Genomic DNA, 13,026 nt, shown 5'->3' with positions numbered 1-13,026 from the left:
TTACAGTGTACTGTCAAACCCCACTGCCAGAGTGAAGCGGGCAGCAAGTAACGGACACTGGCAGTGTATTATCTTACCTCTCTCTTATTACCACTCAGCACAGGAAAACAAACAACAGATGTGGCACAGTCAGACAGTCACATGTGTGCTAAGCTCTGTCAGATATAAGAAATGTAGTTGTAGGAAAAGAGAGAAGGTAAGTCTTCATCTTGAACGTTACCTGAACGGGTTTTCAGGTGATAGAGAAGCAGCTGGCGCTGAGATGCAGTTCATGAAATAAACCTTGCAGATTTCCCTGCTCAAGTCCAGTCTGTGTTCCCTGCACATCAGCCCCTTCTCTCAGCTGGCTGGAACTTTCTCTAACTGCCTGCTCATGGTTTTGATTATAAGAAAACTATGCACTCTCGCGTCATGGCTTTTTAATGTCTTTAGTTTCCTCTCTCTAAAAACAGCCTTTTTTCTGGCTAGCAATCCCAGAACTTCCTGTTGGTTTTTTTTTTTTTGTTAAATACAGGATGCAACACATGACACAGTTCCCTTTTCAGGACCTAGCCACCGATGTGAAAGCTCAAACTAAATGGATTAATGAATAGTGACAAAGAGGTCCCATAGCTTTCATGTGAACGATTAGTTACAGCAACCATTTTGCATCTATGAAGCTCTGTTTACTTTCACAGCACCTAAAATATACTTTCAGCCTTCGAGGATGAAAATGAACAGTGATGCTCTGGTCCTGTGGGAAATACATTTAGCAGTTTCTCCTGTCTAATTCTGCCCAACCCCCCCCCCCCTTTTAAAAATGTAAGTAACCTTTAAACGGTTAAAAATAGTGAAAAAATGTAACCATGTAAATTAATTTCTTAAATGGCGTAAATCACTAGTGAGTCCAAATAATTTTTTCTTTGTTTTCATGAAAAAAAACCCAAAACATTGCATTCCACTGTTCCATGCCAGACAGCTGGGCTATAATACAGAATAAGATTAGTGAAGGAATTGAATAATTATAATGCGACAATTTAAGAGAATATAGAACTCTTGGATAACCAACTATCCACTACGAAAACAAGGAGGAATAAGGGCATATCTACATACACAGTTGCTGTGAGCAAAGTGCAATTTTGTGCTCAATCACCATATTTTTTCCCCTCATTGCAGTGTTTTTTCCCAGAATTCCAGCATCATTGGTGTCAAGGGAGCTATGTTCTTGGTGCAATCTAATTCACCAAAATTACTGCAACCAGGCACCCATTTTGCCACCAATCGCCCACCTGGTGTCATTTCCAGTATTCAGCCTTTGAGTGACATTTGTGCCTGATTCTTTAGGAGCAAGTGTGCTGTGCCTGTTGATACTGGGTGTTACTAGGAAGGGAACCCTAGATCTACTGCCTGGTCAGTTGGTGGCAGTAGCTCAAGGTTTCCTCTAAGTCAATACGTGCAGCAGACCTAGATTTGAGTGCAACTATACAGAAAGTCCTTTAATGAAACTGGTGTTACCAGCCACTGACTGCGGGGAAATCGCAGGGACCACAACTGCACTTGCAAATGTAATTGAGAACTATAGGTGGTGAATATAACAGAAATACAGGAAAAGAGAGAAGTTAGTATAGGGAGGGCTCTTCTTAACGCTTCAAAAGAAGCAGACCTTTTCACAAGAAAAATAAAATGATGCACCACAGTTGTTGATATGTTCAGTTTACCAGTACACAGTTCAGCATTGCTGTCTTACAAAAGTGATAAAGGCAAGTCAAGAAGCATTTTTTTTGATCCAGTGCATTGTATCATTACTGTAAATGTAACCAGCTGTTCTGTTCATTTAGTAATGTAAATATCTGAACAACCCTTAGCGATGAAAAAATAATATTATATTAATTATAAAATGATTATGCAGAGTGGCAAATGTATTAATTGCTTTTCCTCTTTACAACAAAGTAAGCAAAGTATAAGCCCTTGAGTTGTAGTAGTATAGAAAGCCAACACAAATGTATTCTGTTTGGGGGCAAGTACATTAAGACTAGAGATAAATATCACTGGTGATGTTGCCCATAGCAACCAATAAGATCTTTGCTCTTGATTTCTAACTTGTAAGTGACAGTTCAAATCTAAATGCTGATTGGTTGCTATGGGCAACATCACTAGTGATGTTTATCTCCAATCTTATTACATGACCCCCAATCCTCTGTGGCATAACTACAGATACAATGGGGGAGGGCAGATGTACCCCCTCCCCAGCTGCTTTCTTACTGGTGCTAGTGGTCAAGGAGCTAGGGACAAAGGCAAATGGGTGGAGGGAAGGCCGGGTAGGTATGTGCCAGGAAGTATTTTCTTGCGACAGGGCCAAGCACAGGGTTGTTACAATGCTGATGGTCCTTATATAAAATTAACATAATTATAGAGCCAGAGGTTAATAGAACTTATCTACAGGTTAAAAGAACTTATCTACAGATTTTTGCTATGTTTTATCTTAGCCATTATTTTTAGTATTCTCAGACTTACTCTCGCCTGGAATGGTGCCAGTTTATTGGAGGAAAGCTGGCATAATTTAATATTAATATACAACATAGCATATGTATACGTTGCTATTGGAACCTGGACTTGTGCAATTTAGTACACAGGCACATTAATCAGCATCATGGTCTCAGACAGGTCATTATTCAGCTGTCAAGTCTGACGTCCGAAGTAGGAAAGATATGTTTAGGAGAGTAAATAGTTGAATGTAAGGGAACATTTGACTTGCCTTTGAGAAAGTTACAGGACAATAAGCATCAGATGTGGCATCATCCTACTGAGCATCAGGAAGCATGCTGCAAAGCAGAACATAGGCACAGTCTTACAGCAGGTACCTTATTTTACTAAGAACAGGATGGATGGACTATTTACTTAAAGCACTATGTGATTGATTCAGGTCTTGAGTCTTGGGGTTGATTTGGGGAGAATTTTCAGACAAGCAAAGGTGTTGCTAAAACACATATTATATAAATGGTAGCAAGAGACACACTATAATGCCCATAATACCACAGCTGGTATAAAAAAGGAACATAAACTTGGCTTTCATCCAGACACCAGCAATGAAGGAAGCAACATTACTTATATGTTTGGGATGACTGACTCTCTGGCGCCAAAGATTTTAGTAATACATAGCAAAGAAGAGTCACAGCAGTGTTTGCTTTAACTCTCAACTAACTATTCCCTATATAAGAAAATCAATTTCCTGTTTTCTATAACAAAGCATACATTACCCTGTAGTAGCTAACATAGACAGAGGTTACTGGCTATTCATAATACAACCTATCCTTGTGGGTACCCTACCTGGACTCACAGGACTATGTACTATAGTATTTATCCAAAATCCTTTCCATCTCTTACACAGAATAATTACATTTGCACTCCTCAAATTCTCTTATGGCCATGGAACAGAATATATAGAAAGAGCCATAGCAGGGGATGACCAAATAACGAGGAATGAATACAAGTGCAGCAAGTGTGCTTTCCATGCTTTTCTTTTGCTTTACCTAGAAAAGCAATACCAAGGGCTGCCAAATGTTATGTGTGCCCCTGACCAACCTGCTCACCAAATGTATTTGTATGCCATCAATATATAAACATAATTTGAACCATGATTAATGTGGTATAGGGGATAAACAAAATGTGATTCATCACTTTCCTTTCAGCACTCATGTAGCTGTGTATCAATTAATTCTTACTTTGTGGTTCTTTAAAGGGATTCTGTCATGATTTTTGGGTGTACTTCTAAATTACACTGTTTACACTCCATTTAAAATTGTATTCTTGAACCAACAAATGTTTTTGTTATGTAGTTGTAATATTGGTGTGTAGGCATTGTGCCTGAGTCTGAGCTTTCAGAATGAGCCAGCGCTACACATTAGAACAGGGTCAGACTGGGGGTTGCAGGGGCTTCCGCCATACCCCCCTAACCCCCGACGTCCTCCCCTGAGTGTGAAACTTACTTTCAACGCATCAGGGGCGGGACAATGGTGCCCGGAAGCCCAGTTCGACCCTGCATTAGAACTGCTTTCAGATTTCTTACTATTGAGTGCTATTCTGATATCTACTGGAGCTATCTTGCTACCTTCCTATTGTTCTGCTGATCGGCTGCTGGTGGGTGGGGGGGGGGGATATCACTCCAACTTGCAGCTCAGCAGTAAAGTGTGACTGAAGTTTATCAGAGCACAGGTCACATGGCTGTAGCACCCTGGGAAATGAAGAATATGGCTAGCCTCTTGTGAAATTTCAAAATTAAGTACAGGTATGGGACCCATTATCTAGAATGCTTGGGACCTGGGGTTTTCCGGATAAGGGATCTTTCTGTAATTTGGATCTCCTACCTTAAGTCTACTTGAAAAAATATTTAAACAGTAATTAAACCCAATAGGCTTGTTTTGGCTCCAATAAGAATTAATTAGATCTTAGTTGAGATCAAGTACAAGGTACCCCAAGGGTCATTTGAACTGAAGAAGCCACTTGGATGAGTGGTGAAACGTTTTCAAGGAAAAAACTCAGAAAAGTCCAGTTGTTTTAGACTTAATTCTACTAGATACTACAAGGTACTGTTTTTTTATTACAGAGAGAAAAAGGAAACCACTTTCAAAATTGTGAATTATTTGATTAAAATGGAGTCTATGGAAGATGGCCTTTCCGTAATTCGGAACTTTCTGGATAACAGGTTTCCGGATAAGGGATCCCATACCTGTATACAAAAATCTGTCTGCATTTTTTAAAAATGGATTTCAATGCAGGATTCTGCTGGAAAAGCTCTATTAACTGATGTATTTTGAAAAAAACAAGTTTTCCCATTACAGTATTCCTTTAAGAAGGCAAGTGTGGTTGCACTAAAATGGACATTAATGTTGTGTGTATTTACAAAATGCTTGTTTCCCAACACACTCCTTGTAAATAAAAAAAAATGACAGTTTTTGTCAATTGCATATTGCATTAAACTCACCAAGATCAAAGTCCTGAATGATTTTTTCATTATACTATATTAATAACTAAAGAGCCACCAAATGACACCTCATCAAACTGGCTAAAAAAAAGATAACTCTGTAGGCCCAAAAACTAGGCTGTTTTCCACCAGCACTCATTCCATTTTTAGATACTGCCCATGAAGAGAGTATGGGTAAACCAAAATGGAGCTAACTAGATATAGCCTATATCATTGTATTATTTAGTATAATGCCCCAATTATTTGTTACACATTTTCAATGTTTACCGGGTTTCCGAATTATATATTCCATTCACAAGCTGTGTCCTGAACATGTTCTTAAGGGGGGCTGTTTAGTCTCTTGGCTCAGAGAAAGTCTACTAAGTCTATTATACCTTTCATTTTCCCTTAAAATGGTTAAAGTGGTGTCTCTTAATGTATAAGGAGCCAAAGTCACTTGTGGTGCCAGTAAGTTAGCGAATCCCAAGTCAGCTCAGTTGCTAACTTTTTTGCCTGGGCAGGTGCTCCTTTTAAGGAAAAGGGCAGCAAGGGGCAGATTTAAAATATCCATCAACATCTGCATAGGAGATTTCAATCTTGCTCATTTGATGCATTTCCTTGCATCGGTTTCTCTTTACCCTTTTGTATGATTTTTGTTTTATGTGTGCATGTGTGTGCTTTGCCTTATTATTTATTAAATTGTTCTCTACATTGGATTCTACGAGGAATACAATGCATATAAAAGTTCACTTTTGTATTTTGCACAATTATTTATACTCTGAACTATATACTTATTCACTTCTTTACAATATGGGTTTTTGAGCCTAGCATACATGTATGTGTGTTTATTATCATATGTCTGTGTCTGTTTATATATACATTTTTTTCTATTGATGGAATTAATAAAGGCATTTTGTATAAACATAAGGTTTTGGCAAGCAGCATTTTTTTTAGGGATTTTTTTTTCTTGTATTTTTTGCCTTGGACTAACAATTAGTGGACACCAGTTTACTGTGTGGATTTTGTTTTTTAATGATATTTGCAATGCACAACATATGCTAGTTTTATGGGGAGTTTTTGCTTCATTCAAATAAGTGCTGCAAGTAAAAGCACAACATTATCACCATTTGTATTATGTTACTCTCATGTTATTGTATGAAATATCTGCTGCACTGAGTAATTATTGTGTTGGTTCATGTTTTACATAGCTGAAGTATTTATGGGCATTTATTAAGAGGCAGAGTCACCTAGAGGACTAAAGTGGGAACTGCCAGGAAGCATAATTATTCTCTGTTATATCATCACCAATTATTATCCATTAATAATATCCATATTAATAATCCTGAAAAAACATGTAGAACCTAAAAAGTAAATTCTTTGAATTTGTGGGAGGGACAAACACTGCCAGACATATGGTAGCTGATCTGTAGCAGGGTACAATAGGGAGTACATTTTACAGTGGAGCAATGGCATGCATAGTGTGGAAGCTACACTTTGGCCACATCCACAAAATGTTAGGGCCTGTTTCCACATAGTTGCAGTGTCTCCCCCTTAATGTTATCTTTATATCCATCACTGTTCAGCTTCCTCTCTCGCAAGATCTGTGACATACTATACAAACTCAGGCACCATATTTGAACAGAAACCAGGAAGGAATTCACCACAGATGTGCTAGGGAGGATGGGAAACATTACCACTCTGGTATGTCAGAAAGGTCAACAAAATAAGAACAACTTTAATGAGGGAAAAGTGCAGCAGGGGTACAGTTTATAAATTTAAACATGTACACACTTACAATATCAATAATCTGATGCTGCTGTTTACACAGTTTTCAGATTCATCATTAAGGCTGATGCCCCTGCACCACAAAAGCTTTAAACTAACAGGTTTCTTTGATGGGGTACTAAACTGATAAATGTCTGTCGTTGGGCAATTTTCTGGGCTTATTTTAAGAAATGTTGTTCCTTCCAGCACTAATGTGGTTTCTCCAGGCATTAAGGCAGATTCAGCCAGAGGACTGTGCAGACTGCCCTTAGACAAGGTAAAGAAGGCCAGAAGTCTAAATAAAATACACATGATGCATGTGTTCCCTCCAGAGTGCAGGGTAGATAAAAGAAAAAAAATTCAGTCTGGATGTGTCAGTACACATTCCTTCAGGATTGGTACTGCTGGTCAGCAGTTAAGGGCATAAGTGAGCTGCAGATAAAACACCTGGGATGATGGCAGTCCAAATGTTTTAGGGCAGTGGCACACATGGAGATTAGTCGGCCGCAATAAATCTGCGTTACTGTGGGCGGCTAATATCCTTGACATGCCATCCCACCAGCAAGAATGTAAATCGCATACGCGGGATGGAATACAGGTCTCTTCTGTCTCCCGAAGGTGCCTCTCACGGGCCCTTAGGGTGAAGACACACAGAGTTACTAGTTGTGGCTGCCAGTATGTGGGGGCTCCAGACATTCTGGTGGTCCATGCCAGTGTGACTGACTAGCCTGACTCATAGAGATGAGCAGAGATGGCACGGAGATTAGCAAAGTGGTCACATTCCAAGGTCTTTTTCTCATTCTCAGGTGTACATGGCAGGGAGCTAACACTCATGTAGTTAAGAATAAGACTAGAATAGAACATGGGGGCCCCTGAGGCCATCTCAGGCATGGGAAGGCATACAGGGGCTATTGTTATGTAGATCATATGATCTAGTAAAAGCTGTCAAGGAGAGTGGTAGAAATAGTCATCTGACAGTCTAGGTTATAAGCAATAGTCAGCTGGCAGACTTGTGCCCTTAGCTGTCAGAGCTGTCTTTGCAAAGAGGAGCCAACTCAGGATGTATTTTTTGCACAAAAAACACTAGGACCCTCTTATGCCAAAGGTCAATTTTTCTATTCACCTACAATTTCACCTAATAAATTAGCCCATATTTTGTCCCTAAATTATGATTAGTTTGTCTCTAGTCTTTGCATAAAACACTGGATTGAAACTAATTAAATAATAAAAACTGTCTGTTCATGGGTTACATGGGTGACAAGGAAAAAGAAGGAAACCCCTGCAAGCATTGGCCTTTACCGATGCCTTTTTCATACCTTTCTTCTGCAGAACTGATAGGGAATCTGCACACTTTGAATTTAGGACCAGAATAGAAGATTGCTTTCAATCTGTTTTACCCAGTCTTCTTCTAAATTAGCCTTTGTTCTGTCCCCAGATACTAAAAGACCTGGCTCATAATAATTTCTTTATCTAAATTAGCCCATTTTTGTCCCTAAATTGTCAAAAATATTGCCCTAAAACTGACATCCCCTCATGCCAGAGAGATTACCTTTTGGGGCCATGGAGCATTCTGGACTGTCAAGGAACTTGTACACTTTGGGTATAGACTAGATTAAACAAAGAGTAGAAGATTACTTTTGATCAGTTTCACCCAGTCTTCACCTAAATTAACTGTGGTTTTGTTCATTGATTGGTCATAAATCTGGCCTAGTAGCAGCTACTTGCCATGGCTACTAAAATAGACAATGCAGATCATTTACTGATAACTGTCTCTATGGGGTGTATTCATCAAAGTACGAGTTCGAATCCTGAACTGGCAAAAATTTGGATTAAATACGATAATTTCTGATGATTGCAATTCATGAAAATGCTTACGAAAAAATCGTATTAGTCATGATAATATCATATTGGCGATCCAAAAGTCACAACATTTTTGTATCCGAACGATCGTAAACAGCAGGAAAACCTTTCCGACTTTGATCCATCTGTGCATGATTTTGGAAGCCTCCCATAGGACTCAATGGCACTCTGCAGCTCCAACCTGGCCCAAGGAAAGTCACGATACCGAAGCTTGAATGAATCCGAAACTTTTGTACTCGGCGCAACAATACGATTTTGTCGCACAAATTTTGTCGCAAAGTACGAAAAAGTCACACGACTATACGAAAAAGTCACAGAAAATACGCACAGTACGATCAAATACGAATTCTCAGTATTGTCTATGGCAGGGTATTTTCTGGCGTTTATTAGCCATGACAAGTAGCTACTACTGAGTAGCTCCATGTGTGTTCATCCTAAGATTGATGGTCCCGCCATAGGTTATTATAAAAGTAGCTGCAACTAATCGTGCTCGGTTTTGCACTACACGGATAAATTGCCGCCGCTTTTTAAGAAGTCATAGCTACTAATCACCACGTACCTTCGCCCTAACACTGGGATCCTCTCAATGCCAGAGTAAAACAAAACCCTAAAAACTTAAGATTACTTTTGGACAATTGGACCTATTATCTTCTTCTAAATTAGTCCTTTTATGTCCCTTAGTTGTGAAAAATCTGGTCCTAATTTTCACATAAAACACTTGAACTTTCTGATTTAGCCCTTGACACCAGGGCCGGCCTTATAAACTTTGGGGCCCAATTGGAACTATTTTTGTGCCCCCCCCCCCAGATGGAGTCTTGCTGGCACTGCATGATGAAAAATACATGTATGAATTATCCTGGAAAAAGATCTATATTATACACCCCCATTGTGACTTGCTTGCTGCATCACAGTCATGCTGTTCTGCTCTGAGATGGGTGGTGGATATTACATCGAATATAGGAGGCTAAAGTTGAAGGGTGGGTTCAGCAGGAAAACAAAGAAATAGGGAGCAGCTTCTCCTATATATAAGAACAATGCTTGAATTGGGGTGGAAAAAATGGAGGGGTCAGCTGCAACAAATATAAGCCCCACTCACTGTTTTAATAATTTTGTTATTTACATCAACTAAACAACAGATAACCAATTTGCATAGATTTCCCAAAAAATGTGGCCTGTATGGACTATAAAATGAAAATAGTGCATACAAATGTTCTTGGCTTGGCTATTCAACTTCTACAAACACAACAAACTGCCTGTATTTTGTGTGTTGAAAGACCCCCTATTAGTACAAGAACCAAATATTTTTGTAAGCTACACATTCTGTTGAATACATGAAGAGATTTTAGGCTGATGCCACAAGAGGCGTAGGGCTGAAATTTTCGGCAAGCGGAAAAACACTTGCCGAAAATTCAGCCCTACGCCTGCTACTTGTGCCTGCACCCGAATGAATGGGATACGCTCGGGTGCAGGCACATGTAGCTGATATACGCATTCTCTCGCGTTTTCATGCGTATATCGGCTACATGTGCCTGCACCCGAGCGTAAAATTTCAGCCCTACGCCTTGTGTGGCATCAGCCTTACAATTTCTTTTTACTGCAAACTACCAAACTGCAAAGCCTCACTGAAACAACACCTTTCTTTTCCCTACTGGCTGTTTCTGTGCTGCTTTTGTTATTATGCACTTCTGGTACATACTTTTCTGTCCCAAATATGATTGGTGCAGTGTAATATATACACACATACACAGAGAAGAAGCTGGAGAACCAACCAGAAAGGGATATTTCTGCTATATCGCAATACAAAATACTCTTCATCATTCTGCTTTCCTTCTCTCCCTGTATGTCCTTTGTAGTTGTACCACAGGCTTAGGCACTTACCACATGTCCTTAGTTTCTGATCTCTTTCTTGCCCCACCTACCCTATTTAACTCTTTATCTTTTTGCCACCTAGGCTCTTCTATCAACCCTCTGTCCCTTTCTCATTTGTCCTAACTTTTAAAATTTTGTCATTTTGTCTTTCCTTATCCTCCCCTCTTCTACTTACTCTTTTAGCTAAGTTTCTTTCCCCTGCCGTGCTTGCCTTGAGATGGACAGAGATGGCACAAGCCACACAAGCATGAAAAATGTTCTTTGGGGATGCCAAATAAGGGCTGTGATTGGCTATTTGGTAGCCCCATGTGGGCATCTAGACTGCAGGAGGCTTGGAGTAAAACTGTGTCTCTGTGCTTCCAAAACTTGCATCCAAGCCAGTAATTTAAAAATGGGCTCCTACTTTCAGGAAACTGGGAGCAACATCCAAAGGGTTGGTGAGCAACATGTTGCTCATGAGCCACTGGTTGGGGATCTCTGCCCTAGAGCATTGGTTCTTACTTTTCTTTAGCCAAGGCCTCAAATGCTTATCCTAGTCCCTTCCAAAATTAAAAACAAAAATCCTGCTATATACATTTTAGAGCATTTATATTCATGAAATAGACTATAAATGATAACAACCAGCTGGTGAGCTATAAAAAAACACCAAGGAGCTCTCATCCTTCACATAAGCCTCACTCGCACTCAAACAGGAACGTAGATCTACTGTGCTACATGCTATGAGAAATAGAAAGGCTTTGGGTGATGTATGTGATACTTTGGCATAAATTACCCTTTAAGCATTACATATATTATATAAACCATTGAAAGTATTTAGAAAGCAACCTTTTCACTCTTGTTGTGACTAAAATGACATGGATACATTTATACATACAGTGGCTAGCAAAAGTATTCGGCCCCCTTAAACTTTTCCACATTTTGTCACATTACAGCCACAAACATGAATCAATTTTATTGGAATTCCATGTGAAAGACCAATACAAAGTGGTGTACACGTGAGAAGTGGAACGAAAATCATACATATAAAATATGTATATCATACAAATAAATAACTGCAAAGTGGGGTGTGCGTAATTATTCAGCCCCCTTTGGTCTGAGTGCAGTCAGTTGCCCATAGACATTGCCTGATGAGTGCTAATGACTAAATAGAGTGCACCTGTGTGTAATCTAATGTAATCTAATGTCATGACAGTCGGGGACAGGGCCCCGTGAACGAGGAATAAGCCAGAACAGCAGATTTTGTTATAGCACTTTCTAGGAAAGTGAAGTAGTCAGCTCTAGTAAGCAAGGGCAGCCTAATAGCCCCATCAAAGGAGAGATTAGTTCTAGGAGTATTTCTCCTATCTGGCAATGTTGCCTCATTGTAGGGCCATGGAGTAGAGATAGTGACTGGCCAGAATAAACCCTGATCCCTACTCACCCGGAGGACTCATATACTAGGGGTTATCAACCTGAAGGAGCATATATCTACCCAGACTACCTCCACAGGGGTATTGGCTGAAAGGTGTGTTTGCCCAGACTCTACCAAGAGTTGTGATAAACCGGTGTACACCCTCTCTTCTTCCTCAGAGTGTACCTTATTATACCATCTGCATCTGTTTGTGTGTGAGTATTGATAACCCTGCTTAACATCTTGTCTTGGACAATAAATCTGTAATATAGTTTACCACAAGAACCTTTCTGGTGTCCATTTTTACCAACTGCACTAGACAGCTACAGTGAGTTGTATTTCAACTACACCCTCAGCTCCTGTTAAGGTTTCTTCCACCTAAGTGAAGGCCCATCCTAAGAAAGAGGGTTGCATGTAACACATGCTCTCCATATAACTACTAGCCTGGTTTAAACATTTCCTAGCCAAACAAGTGTTACACTAACAAAATATATTACCTGTATTACTCTATTTCCTTCTTCCTTTCCCTTTCTCTTATAGATGCAGAGTAATGGCGCTGGTATAGGTATGGTGGCAGTGTGAACAGGAGCTGCCACTTACTAACACATTACAGTACATACTTCAAACATTCTAATCACCACACAAACACAATGGGACAATCTATATTTTCTATTTATGTGGATATTGTTGTTAAAAGACAATAAAATACAGAAATGTAATATGTGCTTGTTACAGAACAAGATTTTGATTGCAGGATTTTTATAATCAGACAAATGGCACAACATAAATGTTACCTCAAAAAGTAAATCTTTCCTATGGGAGGCAAAAGGCATCAGGTTGGGCTTTTCTCTAAAGAATAAGGCAAAACATAGATCATTAATGGCATTAACAGGCAACATGAACAAGCATTCATAATGCCAGTCTTATTACAAATCCAAGCCTTAGAGATAACATTAGGGCAGACACAAGTTAAAGCTGTCAACAGAAAATAAAAGTGATAGCTCTTAGCCTATTGAGAAAGCCTTCAAGAAAAGAACAGGGCTCAGAGGCAGCGAACACGGCTTGCAAAGAAAAAGAATAGTGAGCGGCAGCCCAGCACCTGCTCACACACTAAGCACATTATCAACCCAATCACCTCATGTGACACTGAAGCGCAGAGCTGCGCGTCACGGCGCTTATATACGGGCAGCGGGCAGCATAATCT

General features: G+C 39.7%; 1 protein-coding gene across 3 annotated transcripts in view; it reads right to left on the bottom strand.

The window, feature by feature from the left end:
* acvrl1 (activin A receptor type 1) overlaps positions 1–12,941 on the bottom strand; it is a 43,955-nt gene extending 31,014 nt beyond the window's left edge. Inside the window, exon 1 of one of the 3 annotated variants that reach the window (XM_012957763.3) lies at positions 12,617–12,941. The gene's annotated coding sequence lies outside the window, so the exon portion shown is untranslated. Of the gene's footprint in view, positions 1–220; positions 459–12,616 lie in introns of those variants that run through there. The other 2 variants (XM_031897141.1, XM_002935116.5) reach the window with 2 other exon arrangements.
* Between the last annotated feature and the right edge of the window lie 85 nt (positions 12,942–13,026).

The sequence above is a fragment of the Xenopus tropicalis genome, chromosome 2, assembly GCF_000004195.4.
Source record: "Xenopus tropicalis strain Nigerian chromosome 2, UCB_Xtro_10.0, whole genome shotgun sequence".
Lineage (NCBI taxonomy): Eukaryota > Metazoa > Chordata > Amphibia > Anura > Pipidae > Xenopus > Xenopus tropicalis.
This window is presented reverse-complemented; position numbering and strand designations above follow the sequence as displayed.